Source organism: Aquarana catesbeiana, linkage group LG01 (genome assembly GCF_042186555.1).
Source record: "Aquarana catesbeiana isolate 2022-GZ linkage group LG01, ASM4218655v1, whole genome shotgun sequence".
Classification (NCBI taxonomy): domain Eukaryota; kingdom Metazoa; phylum Chordata; class Amphibia; order Anura; family Ranidae; genus Aquarana; species Aquarana catesbeiana.
The window spans coordinates 901,766,370-901,780,455 of record NC_133324.1 but is presented as its reverse complement, the minus strand read 5'-3'; the positions used below and the strand labels follow the sequence as shown (position 1 = coordinate 901,780,455).

The 14,086-nt window shown below is 43.2% G+C and overlaps 1 pseudogene; it reads right to left on the bottom strand.

Moving 5' to 3' along the window:
* LOC141119166 (charged multivesicular body protein 3-like) overlaps positions 1 to 12,003 on the bottom strand; it is a 42,227-nt pseudogene extending 30,224 nt beyond the window's left edge.
* Between the last annotated feature and the right edge of the window lie 2,083 nt (positions 12,004 to 14,086).

Sequence of the window (14,086 nt, the reverse complement as noted above, 5' to 3'; positions counted from 1 at the left end):
CGCCTGTGGAAGGGAATTCCACATCTTTGCCGCTCTTACAATAAAGAGCCCTCTACGTAGTTTAAGGCAGGGCTTGACAAATTTGCTTGGAATCTAGGAGCCAGCTAAAAAAGTTAGGAGCCAGGTTTTTTTTTTTTTTTTTTTTTTTAAATGACCGACAAAGCTTTATTTTCAATATAAAAATTAACCAATCTTAAATTTACACAGAGACGACTAGAACTAATGTGACTGCTTTTATTTCCTGCCATGCAGGGACACAAGACCACCATATTCCCACTAAGGGTCCAATCAGGTCCGCCTGAAAAACTGACAGGCGAACCTGATCAGACAGCCCGTGTGAAAGGGGCCAAGCAGGGAGATGACAAATAATAAATTCATTTTAATTAACCACTTCCTTCCCGCAGGATGACTATATACGTCCTGTCTTTGAAGAGCAATACCGTTGTGATGGTAGCAGCTAGCTACCATAACCCCAGTATCTTCTTCAAGAGCCGGCGGTTCTCTTTCAGATAAAAGTGGTCTCTGCAGCAGATTCGCAGCGAGATCACTTTTATCGGCGGCAGGAGAGGGCCCCCCCTACCGCCGCTCTCCGGTGCCCTTCCCCGCTTACCGTGGCCGTCAGTAACGGCGGAGGCGATCCAGATCTGTCCCTGGCCTGACATGGAAACAAGTGAAAGGAAGATGGCCCCCCCACCCATCTCCAAGTCATTGCAGGGTGGAAGCGACGTCAAATCGTCACTTCCACCCATAGCTCTTGAAGGGACATATTATATTTTTTTTCAAATGACAATTTTTTTTTTTTTTTTTAATGCATTTTAGTGTAAATATGAGATCTGAGGTCTTTTTGACCCCAGATCTCATATTTAAGAGGACCTGTCATGCTTTTTTTCTATTACAAGGGATTTTTACATTCCTTGTAATAGGAATAAAAGTGACTTTTTTTTTTTTAAAAGAACAGTGAAAAAATAAAAGTTAAAATAAATAAGAAAAAAAAAAAAAAAATTTAAATATGTCCCATCCCTTGTAATAGAAATAAAAGTGACACCATTTTTATTTTTTTTTAAAAACAGTGTAAAAATAAAAAATAAAAAGTAAAATATATAAGAAAAAATAATAATTTTTTTAAATGCGCCCCGTCCCGCCGAGCTCGCTTGCAGAAGCGAACGCATATGTGAGTAGCACCCGCATATGAAAACGTTGTTCAAACCACACATGTGAGGTATCGCCACGATCGTTAGAGCGAGAGCAATAATTCTAGTCCTAGACCTCCTCTGTAACTCAAAACATGCAACCTGTAGAATTTTTTAAACAACGCCTATGGAGATTTTAAAGGGTAAAAGTTTGTCGCCATTCCACGAGCGGACGAAATTTTGAAGCGTGACATGTTGGGAATCAATTTACTCGGCGTAACATTATCTTTCACAATATAAAAAAAATTGGGCTAACTTTACTGTTTTCTTATTTTTTAATTAAAAAAAGTATTTTTTCCCAAAAAAGTGCGCTTGTAAGTCCGCTGCGCAAATACGGTGTGACAAAAAGTATTTTAATGACCGCCATTTTATTCTCTAGGGTGTTAGAATAAAAAATATATATAATGTTTGGGGGTTCTAAGTAAAGGGAAGGAGATGGGCAGGCAGTGAAAACAGGTAGGAAAAGCTCCATTAGCATTGGTGGATGTCTTGTCATACCAACGGCCACCACCAGAGGGCGCCCGATTGCATAAGGAACCATAGGACTGCAGTAGGCCGCAAATCCGGGGCCTCAATTACCGGCGCGGCCCAACGCGATCGCGTCGGGAGGGGGGGTGTCGAACGGACACAGGATACCCCAGCTGTGCCGCCCCAGGCGCCAGGTCGCTAATTCTAGTCGCAAATGCGACCTGGCGCCCGGGGTTTGTCGAGCCCTGGTTTAAGGTTAAACCACTTCTCTTCTAATTTTAGTGAATGGCCATGTGTCTTTTTAAATTCTCTGTTGCGGAAAAGTTTTATCCCTATTGTGGGGTCACCAGTACGTTATTTGTACATTGAAATCATATCCCCTCTCAAGCGTCTCTTCTCCAGAGAGAATAAGTTCAGTGCTCATAATCTTTCCTCATAACCAAGATCCTCCAGTCCTTTTATTAGCTTTGTTGCCCTTCTCGGGACTCTCTCCAGTTCTAGTACATCCCTCCTGAGGATTGGTGCCCAGAACAGGACGGCATACTCCAGGTGCGGCCGGACCAGAGTCTTGTAGAGTGGGAGAATTATCGTTTTATCTCTGGAGTTGATCCCCTTTTTAATGCATGCCAATATTCAGTTGGCTTTGCTTGCAGCAGCTTGGCATTGCTGAGCCTGTCATCTACTAGGACCCCCAGGTCCTTTTCCATCCTAGGATTTCCCCAGAGGTTCTGACAGTTGAAGAACAGTGGGCATGCCTTAGTTCCAGAATAGCCTTTGTTTTATTTTAATGCGGAACTCCCAGTATACTCACCTCCACATTCCAGCGATGCAACAGTTACATCGCTCACTGGCCACTGTAATCTCCTCTTCAGATGCCAGGTTTTAGCAGGGATGGCATCATCTTGCAAATGCATATGGAATCAGTCATTCTGGCACAGCCGAAGTGTGCCGGGACCACGCCGAGCTGCACATGAACAGCTCAGTATACATTTGGTAAAAAAACTGTGAGCAAATAGTGAGTAGAATTACTGGGAGAACCTAGAAGTCTCCAACTCCTGGTCTGACCTGCTTACTTACATTGCTTTATTTGATTGACAGACCAGGAGACTCCTGGTTTGTCATGCACATCCAAGCCTACTGTAAGTGAATGGCAGGATCGTCAACACCACCACCCACATAACAGCAATTAAGAACTACAGTTGCATGACAGGAATAGTAGCTCCCGCAGCAGAGGAAGTGAAGTTGCCGCTTCCCTGACCCCTCCTTGTGGTGCCCAGTCAGGTCTTTATTTCTCCATATTCAGTGTTAGCATCACACCCTTTTAAATAGGTAAATATAGCACAAAATACACTAAGCGTAGATTAAATTACATGTTAGTTTTTACTCTAGCAAAGGAGAAGTAGCATTTAGAGAATTTATAAACTAGCCCCGAGTTCAGCATTAAACGCACATGTTATCTAGGACACTTGTTAGGCTAGGTCAGGTTGACAAAAGTTCTCACATCTACAAGATTATTCTGAAATCATACGAGAACATTTTTGTGCAGATTTCCATTCTACAATATGTTGACGTTTTCTCAATACCGTATCAGTATGGCGCCCTTGAAGGAATAATCTTTATATGACACATTAAGATCAGAAAAACCGGTTTTACTGCAAGGCGAGTGATAACTATAAAGTAAACACTGGAGATGACGCCATCGATCTAGTCACAAGACCAGCTCACATCACTGTGACTTAAGTTATTTATAGGAAGCTATTTGTGTACAAAGTCAAGTAACCGACTACAGTAGGACTGGGCAAGCTGATGATCTCCAACTGTGAAAAGTCTGCAAGTCCCAGCATGCTCTTTAATGATGTACTTAAGTAGAATTCCAGCCTATACCCAACTACTCTTAAAAATGCTCCCTTCCACCTCCCAACACCTATTCTGACTAACCTGTGTAACAAAGATGTATATACTTAACTATTTTCAGACCAATCTGGTCTGGTCAAGTGAACAACTCTGTCAGCCAGTGGTGGCTGCAGGGGAGCGCACTCGGCAACTGCTGGCAATGCCTAGGAGCAGCGATGTTACCCATAGACTCCTATGGCCCATCCGTTGTCAGTACAAGCCAGATCACGTGACCAGACCGAATTGGCTTAAAATAGGCAAGTATAGACATCTTTCTTACACAGGTTAGTCAACAGAGGTGTGAGGAGGGGGAGGGAGCATTTTTAGTTAGGTACAGCCTGGAATTGCACAGTAAGTTGGTCCATGTGCTGTAATTGTTTTTTTTTAAGAATTTTTTTCAGAACGGCGATTTAAACACTAATTTAAAAAAAAAAATCTTAAAATTTCATTTGATTGAATTAACAGAGGTGACATTCCTATTGTTTAACTGAAAAACACGTAAATCCGCAGCTTATACCATTTTGGGACTTATGCTCAAACCATAAAGTCATGGTCTAGCTGGTTTTGATAAAACAACAGTACTAGAAGAGCTTAGAAAGGGGTTGTAAAGGTACTTTTTTTTTTTTTTTGCATATATCTGCTGTATATGGCACATACATACGGAAATATAGAAATAAATATATCTCCCAACATGTTTATTTTCCGTGTATTATAAATACATTGTATGTTCTTCCTCCTTTAGATTCCCACAGCTTAAGGTTCTCTGAGCACGCTCCCTGCACTACGTTATATGGCTTTTTGAACTACGATTCCCATCATGCTTAGCGGCATCGCACATTCCCTTTCCCCTGTCTGCTTGATTGAGAATGAGCCTAGTTCTTGATAGCTAGTACAGCCTTCTGTATTCAGACACCTCCTGGAAGTCACGCCCATTCCCATGCGAGGCGGAGCTACAGCGCCGTACAAGGCCATGGCTCTCATGCCTGCAAACGAAACCAGCGCTTCCCCGCAGAGATGAAGTCCCAGTCATGGGAGCATGCATGCACGGGAGACTCCTTGAGAACGGCGCTGAAGACAGGGCACCCATAGGAGAGGACAGGAAGTGGGGAAAACGGACCTCACAAAAAGGCATTTCTATGCAGAAATGAAGGATAAGGTTAGTGTGTGATTACACGCTAGACTAGAGTAAAGGAGCAGGATTATCAAAAAAAGGCGAGGGCTTAAAATCCCTTTAATTACTTGCCTTTCCTGGGCTAAGCTTGGCGCCTTGAGCACTGCGGTAGATCAATGGTTCTTCTTGCCAGAGTGTATTGGCTTGCCTGCAAGAGGTACGAGCAAGCAGATACACTGACAGGTCTGCAGGTGACCTACATGGCACCCGGGATCTGCTAATCGCTGATGCAATGCTTTACAGGTTCCTACAACAATATAATAATAAAATGCACATTTTTTTTTACATGCAAAAGAAACGTGCATTTAAAATTTTTTGTAAAAAAAGGTGAACTTATCCTTTAATATTTATTCATCTCTGCCTTTTTGTGCTTTATAGAACTTCTTATAAACAATGTTTCTAGCTTCCCTAAAAAGTCCAGTTTCAGCTCCCTGTTGTGTTAGGCCTGATTCACACCTAAGCATTTTTAGTGCTTTTTGCATATTTGCACTACAGTCCTTGCATACAGCCGCTGACGTCAACGGCGCATGCGCAGTGAGGGTCCCGCGTATTGTGAGGAACGGAGGGCTTCCGCGCGCATATGAGGTCATTGCGGCTCTGGCCACTCACAGCTCCGGAGCCGCGAACCCGGAACATGTCAGCTCCCTCAACGGTGACTGGGCGGCCCTGTGGGAGCTTCGTTCTAAGGTAAGTATGACATATTGAGCTAGTACCGCACCGCATACCAGCTCATTATGCCTTTGCCTTACAGTTTTTTTTTTTGGTTTTTTTTGGGGCATACAACCACTTTAACATTCCATTTTAAAATGAATGCAATTTCTGCACGAAAACCACACACACACACACTGTCCGAAAATGAATTTGATCATGAAAAGTTTTCTATACCGCTCTTCGAATTTTTCCCGTCCCTGTAGTCGAAAACTAACGTTGATTTGACCCCACCGATTAGAAAAATTGAATGAACGTTCTTAAAACAAAAATTTTTGAATGAAATTCTAAATGTGTTTTGCCATCATAAAAGATAACTGTTCTTTTATTAATATTATTATTAATATTATGAATGAAAAATAAACACTGCACTAAAGGGGACTGTCTGACCACACTGCTTAGCAATTGTAGGACCAATTTCTATGGGCACACCTAACAGATTACATAGAAAATTGAGAAGTCTAGTGAGGCTTCTTCTATGATGATGAAATCATTCTCTTACCTCTTATCTGTCTGTCAATAACACGCATTTCTTTACGAATTTTTAGTGACCATTCACTGACCTAAAATTAAAAAACAGAACAAAAAAAGAAGTAAAGTTTTAAAATTATAATACAAGATCATTTATAAAATGTACAGTGTCATGCACTTTACAGAATCATAATATAGATGAAGTACACTTTCTATACACTACAATGTTAGGTTAAAAAGAGTGACTGTTATATAAACACTGGACAGAGTAAGGTATCTACTGCAATGGTCATTTTATTAATACACGTCATGATATATACCCGACACCCGCTGCCTGAATACCTGACTGGATGCAGTCATTGTCACTTTTCTTGAGCCAGGTGGTTTCAACAAGACCAGCCACAGCTTAAATTGCAACGATTCAGCAGGAACTGGTTAGCACTTCCGCCTAGCAGTATAAAGCCTCGTACACACGATCGGATTGTTGGCCAACAAAACCGTGGACTTTTGTCCAAAGGGCGTTGGCCCAAACTTGTCTTGCATAGAAACGGCAAGGAATTGTCGGCCAACAAATACGAACGTAAGTGACATACTACGTTGTTTTTCAGCTCTTTAGCGCCACCCTTTGGGCTCCTTCTGATAATTTCGTGTTAGTAGAAGTTTGGTGAGTGTTAATTCACGCTTTTCATTTCGCACTTTTCAGTTCGTTTCTGAACGGCCGTTCGTGAACCAGACATGTTGCGGAATCGGAGGAGATAACGTGTTATTTATTATTGGCCTTGGAGTTATTGGTTTGACATTATTTTTTTGGTTGAATAATGATTTGATTTGTTATATTTTCTATATTTTTGGATGCATAGAATGCACATTTTGGTTAAGTTCTATTGGCAGATAGCATGTCTAATTTTATTTGTTTTCTTTTTTTAATGCACAATAAAAAAAATTGTGGAGAATAATACTTGGCTATGTGTTTTACTTCAAATGACAGTTTGGGAGTAGGCAGTTACATTGTATTCTTTTCAATGTAAAATTAACAAGGGACACCAACATCTTTGATCTTAAAAACTATGGGATAATGGTGCTGTGGTAATTTTCCCCCCAAAAAAACCAAAAAAACAAAAAACAAAAAGCATAATATTATTATTCTTGATATCACTAGAAAAAAAATCCTTTGAAAATTAGTTTGCAATAACTCCATCAGTATCACCAGCAAAGCAGCTTCATTATTATCTCATTAAAGAAGAAGAGAATTGTGAGCTGCATTTCGAGATTTCATAATTTGCCGCGTCACCAATGTTAATTCTCCATTATGAACGCGAGTTTACAAGACTGACCGCTTCTGGCTCGCCCTTGCTTCCGAGCATGCGTGTTTGTACTTTGGACTTTTGTACACACGATCGGAAAATCCGACAACACACATTTGTCCGCGAAAAAAAATTTAAAAAACCTGCCATCCAACATTTGGCCGCGGAAAATCCAACAATCGTCCGATGGAGCGTACACACGGTCGGATTTTCCACCAACACCCTGTCATCAAACATTTACCAATCGGAAAATCAGATCGTGTGTGCGAGACTTTAGGGTCATTGGTTCAAACACTAATCACAGCACTACCTGCCTGGAGTTTGCATGTTCTCCCTGTGTGGGTTTCCTCCCACACTCCAAAGACATGCTTGGTAGGCCAATTGGCTCCTGTCTATATTGGCCCTAGTATGTCTATGTATGAATGTGAGTTCAGGACATTAGATTGTAAGCTCCCTGAGGGCAGGGACTGATGTGAATGTACTATACAGTACATCTATCTTACATGGGTTAGTTAGTACAGGTGTTTGGGGAAGGCGGTTTTAAGATTAGATTTCCTCACTTGTGAATGGCCACCAATAAAATACACAGGATTCTGAACGTTGAGTGTTTTGAAGCTCTGAGCTCAGTTGTGAATGGAGCCTAAAAGTGAACATAGCCTAGACCTATCAGCTCCAACCCCACGGAGAAGGTATAGCAGTGAATGTACACACAAACTAACACATCAGGGTGTACTGTGTAAATAATAGCAGTGTACATGATCCATTCAAGATGGAAGCCTCATAAGGAGTACACAGCCATCCCAATGTGATACAATGTTTGTTCTTGTACACAGTGAGGATGTCTTGCTAAAGGAGCTGAGAATGTTAATGCCATAAATTATATGAATATTCACTTCAATTATCCACCTAAGTGAAAAGCAAAATTCCTGTTTACTTATTTCATCTGCACACGACTGGATAATTGAAGTGTGCATTCACAGATCGGAAAAAAAAAAAAATTGAAGAAGCCTGTCAGGAAATTGTCAGCTGAGCAGAGCCTGCATCCAATCAGAGGCAGGTATTTAGACAGACAGCTGCAACATAGGCTGTAGAAGTACAATGGCTGCAGTGGAAGACTTCTACATCTGCGTTGTTGAGCATGCGCAGAGGAAGCTGCAAACTGAAGGGAAAAAAAAATCTGTGTGTGTGTGTATGGCCAGATTGAGTAAATCAGCCCAATTCTAACAAGCAGAATTCTGATTCCTCTTGTACCAAATTGTATTGTAATGCCGCGTACACACGGTCGGACTTTTCGTCTACAAAAGTCCAACGGACGCCGACGGACTAAAGCTGGCTGGTAATCCGATCGTGTGTGGGCTTCTCCGGACTTTCAGCAGACTTTTTCAGCCTCAAATCCGACGGACTTTAGATTTGAAACATGCTTCAAATCTTTACGTCGTAACTACGACGGACCCCGAAATCCGCTCGTCTGTGTGCTAGTCCGACGGACAAAAACCCATGCTAGGGCAGCTATTGGCTACTGGCTATGAACTTCCTTATTTTAGTCCGGTGTACGTCATCACGTACGAATCCGTCGGACTTTTGTGTGGTCGTGTGTAGGCAAGTCCGTTCGTTAGAAAGTCTGCTGCAAGTCCGCCGAAAGTCCGCAGGAAGTCTGTCGGACAGGCTGTCGGACTTTTGTAGACGAAAAGTCCGACCGTGTGTACGCGGCATAAGTGTACTGTCTGCCTTCATTTTGTATAGCGCTGCACAAACTGTTGGCACTATATAAATCCTGTATAATAATAATAATAATATTAATAATAATAAATCCCAAAATTCTACTATAAAATATCAGTATTAAACCCAAAAACGTAATATACTGCAGCTTACCAATCATTAGATGTGGTGGCTGCATTCGTTTTTTTTTTTTTTTCCTTAGGCTTTTTTCACCCATTGATCTGCCACCTCATCTCTTTAAACCCAGACACATATGAATTACACAGGTTCTGAGGCTAATTAAATGCAGATTAGGCTATAAGTGAGTTTAATTACCACCTTAATCAGCCACAGAACCCGTGTGATTCATATGTGTTCGGGTTTAAAGGGATGAGGTGGCAACTCTATCTGTAATACACCTCCTGTATTAGAGTGCCTACACTCTGGATGAAGGAGCACAGGGGGCACCTTTGGACAAAACAATGGCAGTCGGAGGGGAGGGGGAGTGTTAATGTATCTAAATCTGCTAGTACATCTAACAAATGAAAGAAGATGAACTGCAGCTAATACTTTATAATGAGTTACAGCAAACTATTTTTTTTCCTTTTGGGATAAAGGTTTTACATAAATAAATAAAAGCTGATCATTTTGAGCACCCCTGTCAGTGTTAAGCAGGCCAATGTGATTATCTTTCCTTCCATAACAAGTGGACTGAAAGAAAATCACTCAAATCCCTCATCAACTCAGTCAATGTTTATGGGGGAATCGCTCTCACAGAGTTTTTTTGCCTTTCTGGCAGGCAGAACACAATGATTACTGGTAGCGGCTTTACCTGCATGCAGTAATTGCATTTAAAAAAATTCAACAGGCTGGTTGTACCCCAGATGATCAATGGAACGATAGATGGCTACAGATGGATCAAATCTAGGCCGGTCCCTGCTTAAAGAGATAGTAAAGCGCTGGGAGTTTTTTCTCTAACCTGCAAGGTAATGTCATAATGTGCTAGTATGCATCGCATACTAGCACATTATGTTAAACCTACTTGAAAACAAAGCTTTCCAGCGCCGTGCTGTCACCACTGCAGGCATCCCATCTTCACCTGGTCTTCCTTCCAGGTCCACAGACTCCAGCCGTGTGAGTGGCTGGAGCTGCGATGATGTCACTCCCACGCATGCACCCGGGACCTGCCGTTTACGGCACAGGACTCTGAAGGAATGGCCCGGGTGGTCAGTCCTTCAGAGCGCTTGCGCCAGTGACGTCACCGGATGCATGTACAATAAATATCTCCGGCACATTTAGGACATAATTACAGTACCCTATAGGTAAGCCTGATTATGGACTTGCCTATAGGTACAAGTCAGAGGTGGGAGTTTACTCCAACTAACTAACCAACAGAGATTTGATCAATCTATGGCCAGCTTTAAATTGTTTGTCTCAGCCTTCTAACTGCTACATCTGCAGGACAGCTTGTTCTATTGAAAAAATAATAGCTTTACTGGATAGATCATCAGCTCAAAATGAAGGAAAGAAAGCTTAAAAAAAGAAAAATTAATGCAACCATCACATCTAAGGATGGGTAAGCTGCAATATAACAAAATGCTTGCTTTTAGGTTTAATACCTCTTTAAAGGGTGAACTTACACTGGACCCCCTCCCTATCCCCCCTGGTCGAGCTGACCTGGAGTCCGGCAATCACCCACTGTGACACATTCGGTCGCCGCTTCACCTGTCAGGGGATTTGAAATCCCCGCGGCCTAATCTTCTAAACATACCTCGTAAAGTTATGTATAGGTGGCATCCGTCCTGTAAGTGCTGGAAGAGAGGAGAGAGAAAGCGGCAGGGATTCTAAATCTCTGGACTGGTAAAGCGGCAACCCACTGTCTCACAGAGTGTGATCGCGGGACTGCAGGTGAGTGGGACCGGGGGTGGGGTGGGGGTTGGAGAATGGGGAGGGGGGGGTCCTGTGTAAGTTCAGCTTACAGATTTACTGTAAAGGTGAACTTACACTTTAAATACCAGTCCATACATTCATGTGAGAATATCTGCATTAGCCTTGTATTGAAGTGTGAGGAAAACCCTTTTTTTTAATTCACTTGCCTTTCAGCCTCTCTGCTCCTCCCCTGAAGAAAGCCCAATTTGTGGGCGTCTCTAATGTTAAGCTCAGTTGCCACCACAGCCCCCTGTTCAATGAACACACCTAAGGGGAGGGGCCATGTTGGCCAGCGTTCCCCTGTCCCGCCCCCGCTGTTGCTAGGACATGGGTTGCCATGCCGACAGGCATCCTTTGCAGCCCTCCAGCATGTTTTAGTGGTCAGGTTCTCGCATAACACGGACAGATCCCCTATCGGTAGAACAATATAACCCATGTTATAGAAGGGTCCAGTAGGTGTTGGCGGTATGAACATAGTAGAACACTAAAGTAAACGGGGCCCTCCGGTGGCTGTGAGGTGCGGTGACAAGGATCCTTGAACACCTTTAGGAGCCATGAACTAGTGATAGGTTCTCTTTAATAACCAGCATCACAGCATAGACAGCCTATGCCGTGTACCGGCTCTTGATGTTCCTTATTTAGAAGATCACCCCCTATACAGATGATGTAAGTGCTGAGCCCTACTCACGTGACACAGGGTGACTAATATCACCGGGTAACCCCTATGAGGTTCGAGGAGAATTCAGGACATGACCCTTCTACCTCACTCACCAGGTCTTTAGGCGGCCTCTCCTGCGTCTTCCCGAACAGCCCCATGTCAGCTCACCCGACCACAACCACTACACAAGTCCCCAGAAATATCTCCTAACCACGTCCGGTAGCTGTACTTCCTGCTTCCGCCCGTCCCTTCACAGCATTCCGTTCTCTTCCGCCCTGAACGTGACGTAACTGTGCTACGCGTCACACCGTATAAGCCACTGCCAAGAGATGGGCGGGGCTATGGGACCTGGGCGAAAGTAGCAATGTGTTTTTTATTGATTTTTTTTTTTTTATTTTAATCTTTATGGTTTTCCATTGTCTGCTGTTAAATTGGCGAATAAACATAACAAGCACCCATTATTCATTGTATTATTGCATGTGTGTTGCGTTATTGAGGCCCTTTTCACACCTGATTGTTTAGTAGCTTGAGCCCGGGTTCACACCAGCACCGAGGCTTCAAAAGGCGCGCGACTACAGGGCAACTTTGAAGCCGGACCCCAGCGCAACTTTGGCACAACTTGCATGAGACTTTTTTAAGGCTACTTTCACACTGTAGCCGCGGTTGCCTTGGCGGGAAAGGCAAACTCGTTTTAGCGGCGCTTTACCGTCATTTTAGTGCCACTTTTCGGGCGCTAGCGGGACGCTTTTACATTCCTCCCAACTTTTTGAGATGGGAATGAGGGACACCTATCAGCAAAAGTATGTAGGCATAGGACACACCTCTTGTCACGCCCCTTTGAAGGAGAATTGTACAAAAAAAATAAAAGATTGGTTCAACCTACAAGTGCTTTTTTAAATCCTTTTATTCCACTACTATTCCTTTTTATTGGCTTTTATCATTTACAAGGTTTAGAACTGGGAAACACTTTTTGATAGATAAAAGGTGCATTTTATATACAACTATATAGATCAGACCAAAATGAGGGACAAATGAGGGACAGAGGGACATTGGTCCAAATCAGGGACAGTTGGGAGCTATACTTTTAACCCCCGCTAGCGGCTGAAGAAAGTTTAGGAGTGGTGTATACAGCCCCAAAGATGCTGCTTGCAGGACTTTTTTTCCCGTCCCGCAAACGCACCTCCCCAGTGTGAAAGCACCCGGGCTTTCACACATGGGAGGTGGTTTACAGGCGCTATTTATCGCTAAAACGCCTGAAAACTGACTTCAGTGTGAAAGGGGTCTAACAGAAGTCAATGCAAGTCGGACCAAAAGTAGTGCAGGAACCTTGAGGAGCGACTCAAGTCGCACTGATTAGAACGGTTCCATTGCACTAAATGGGGTCCGACTTCTGACGCTACAAGTGCTCCAAAATCAGAGCGATTGTTGCATCAGTGTGAACCGAGCTTGAAGCTCGAGGCTTCAAAACACTAAAGCCGCGTACACACGAGCGGAATGTCCGACGGAATCTTTTGATCGTATATTCCGATCGTGTGTATGCTTCATCTGACTTTTTTTTTCTAAAATTCTGACGGACCTAGAAATGGAACATGTTCTAAATATTTCCGACGGAACCAATTCCTATCGGGAAAACCGATCGTCTATATGCTGTTCCGACGGACCAAAAACAACGCATGCTCTGAAGCAAGTACGAGACGGAAGCTATTGGCTACTGGCTATTGAACTTCCTTCTTCTGGTTCCGTCGTACGTGTTGTATGTCACCTCATTCTGGACGGTCAGACTTTGGTCGGACTTTGGTTTGACCGTGTGTAGGCAAGACCGCTTGAATGGAATTCCGTTGGAGTGTATTCCGAAGGCAAAACCGGTGGTGTGTACGCGGCATAAGGGCTCCATTCACACCTGATCGCGGATGGAATCACAGCCATTCCGCCTGCAAATTCAAATTGCTGCAAAGCCTTACTTCTAAATGGCACCCCAATCACGCCATGATTTTTGCCACGATTGTCGCTCACAAAGATACATGAGCTTCTTTTGGCGGACTGCAGCGCGCGTTGCAATTGCGGCATGATTTACCGTGCGACAATTGCGGCAAAATGGGGGCGCGCTTGAGGTCTGTCACAGAACGTCCCACACTCCGCTTGAGTGCTTCCGTCAGTATACCGCTTCCTAAGTTCTGGAACACGAGTCCAATGGATCTGGCAATAGGAACCCCCAAGAACTAGACAACACCAGTCTTGGAGTACATCAGAACTAACTCTTTATTTGAGATCTCACACACATTTATACAGCAGGCTGACTCAAAGCTAACCTAATTAACATGAGCTAATTTACTAAAAAATTTACCCAGACCAGATGACAGACTTGTGGGCACCGAGCTTCACACAGTAGTATAAACACAATAGCTGGAGCTAATTACAATTAACAATACAAACAACAATCTCCCCCCCTCCTCAGCCTATTCATCAACAGTTCGTCTCCTAGCCAGTCCTGGAGGCTAATGTGATCAGCTCACTCAATTAACAGGTTGAGTTCAGAATCAACCAAACCAATAATAGTCTCTACATACATCCTGGGAGATATTGTGGACAAATATTA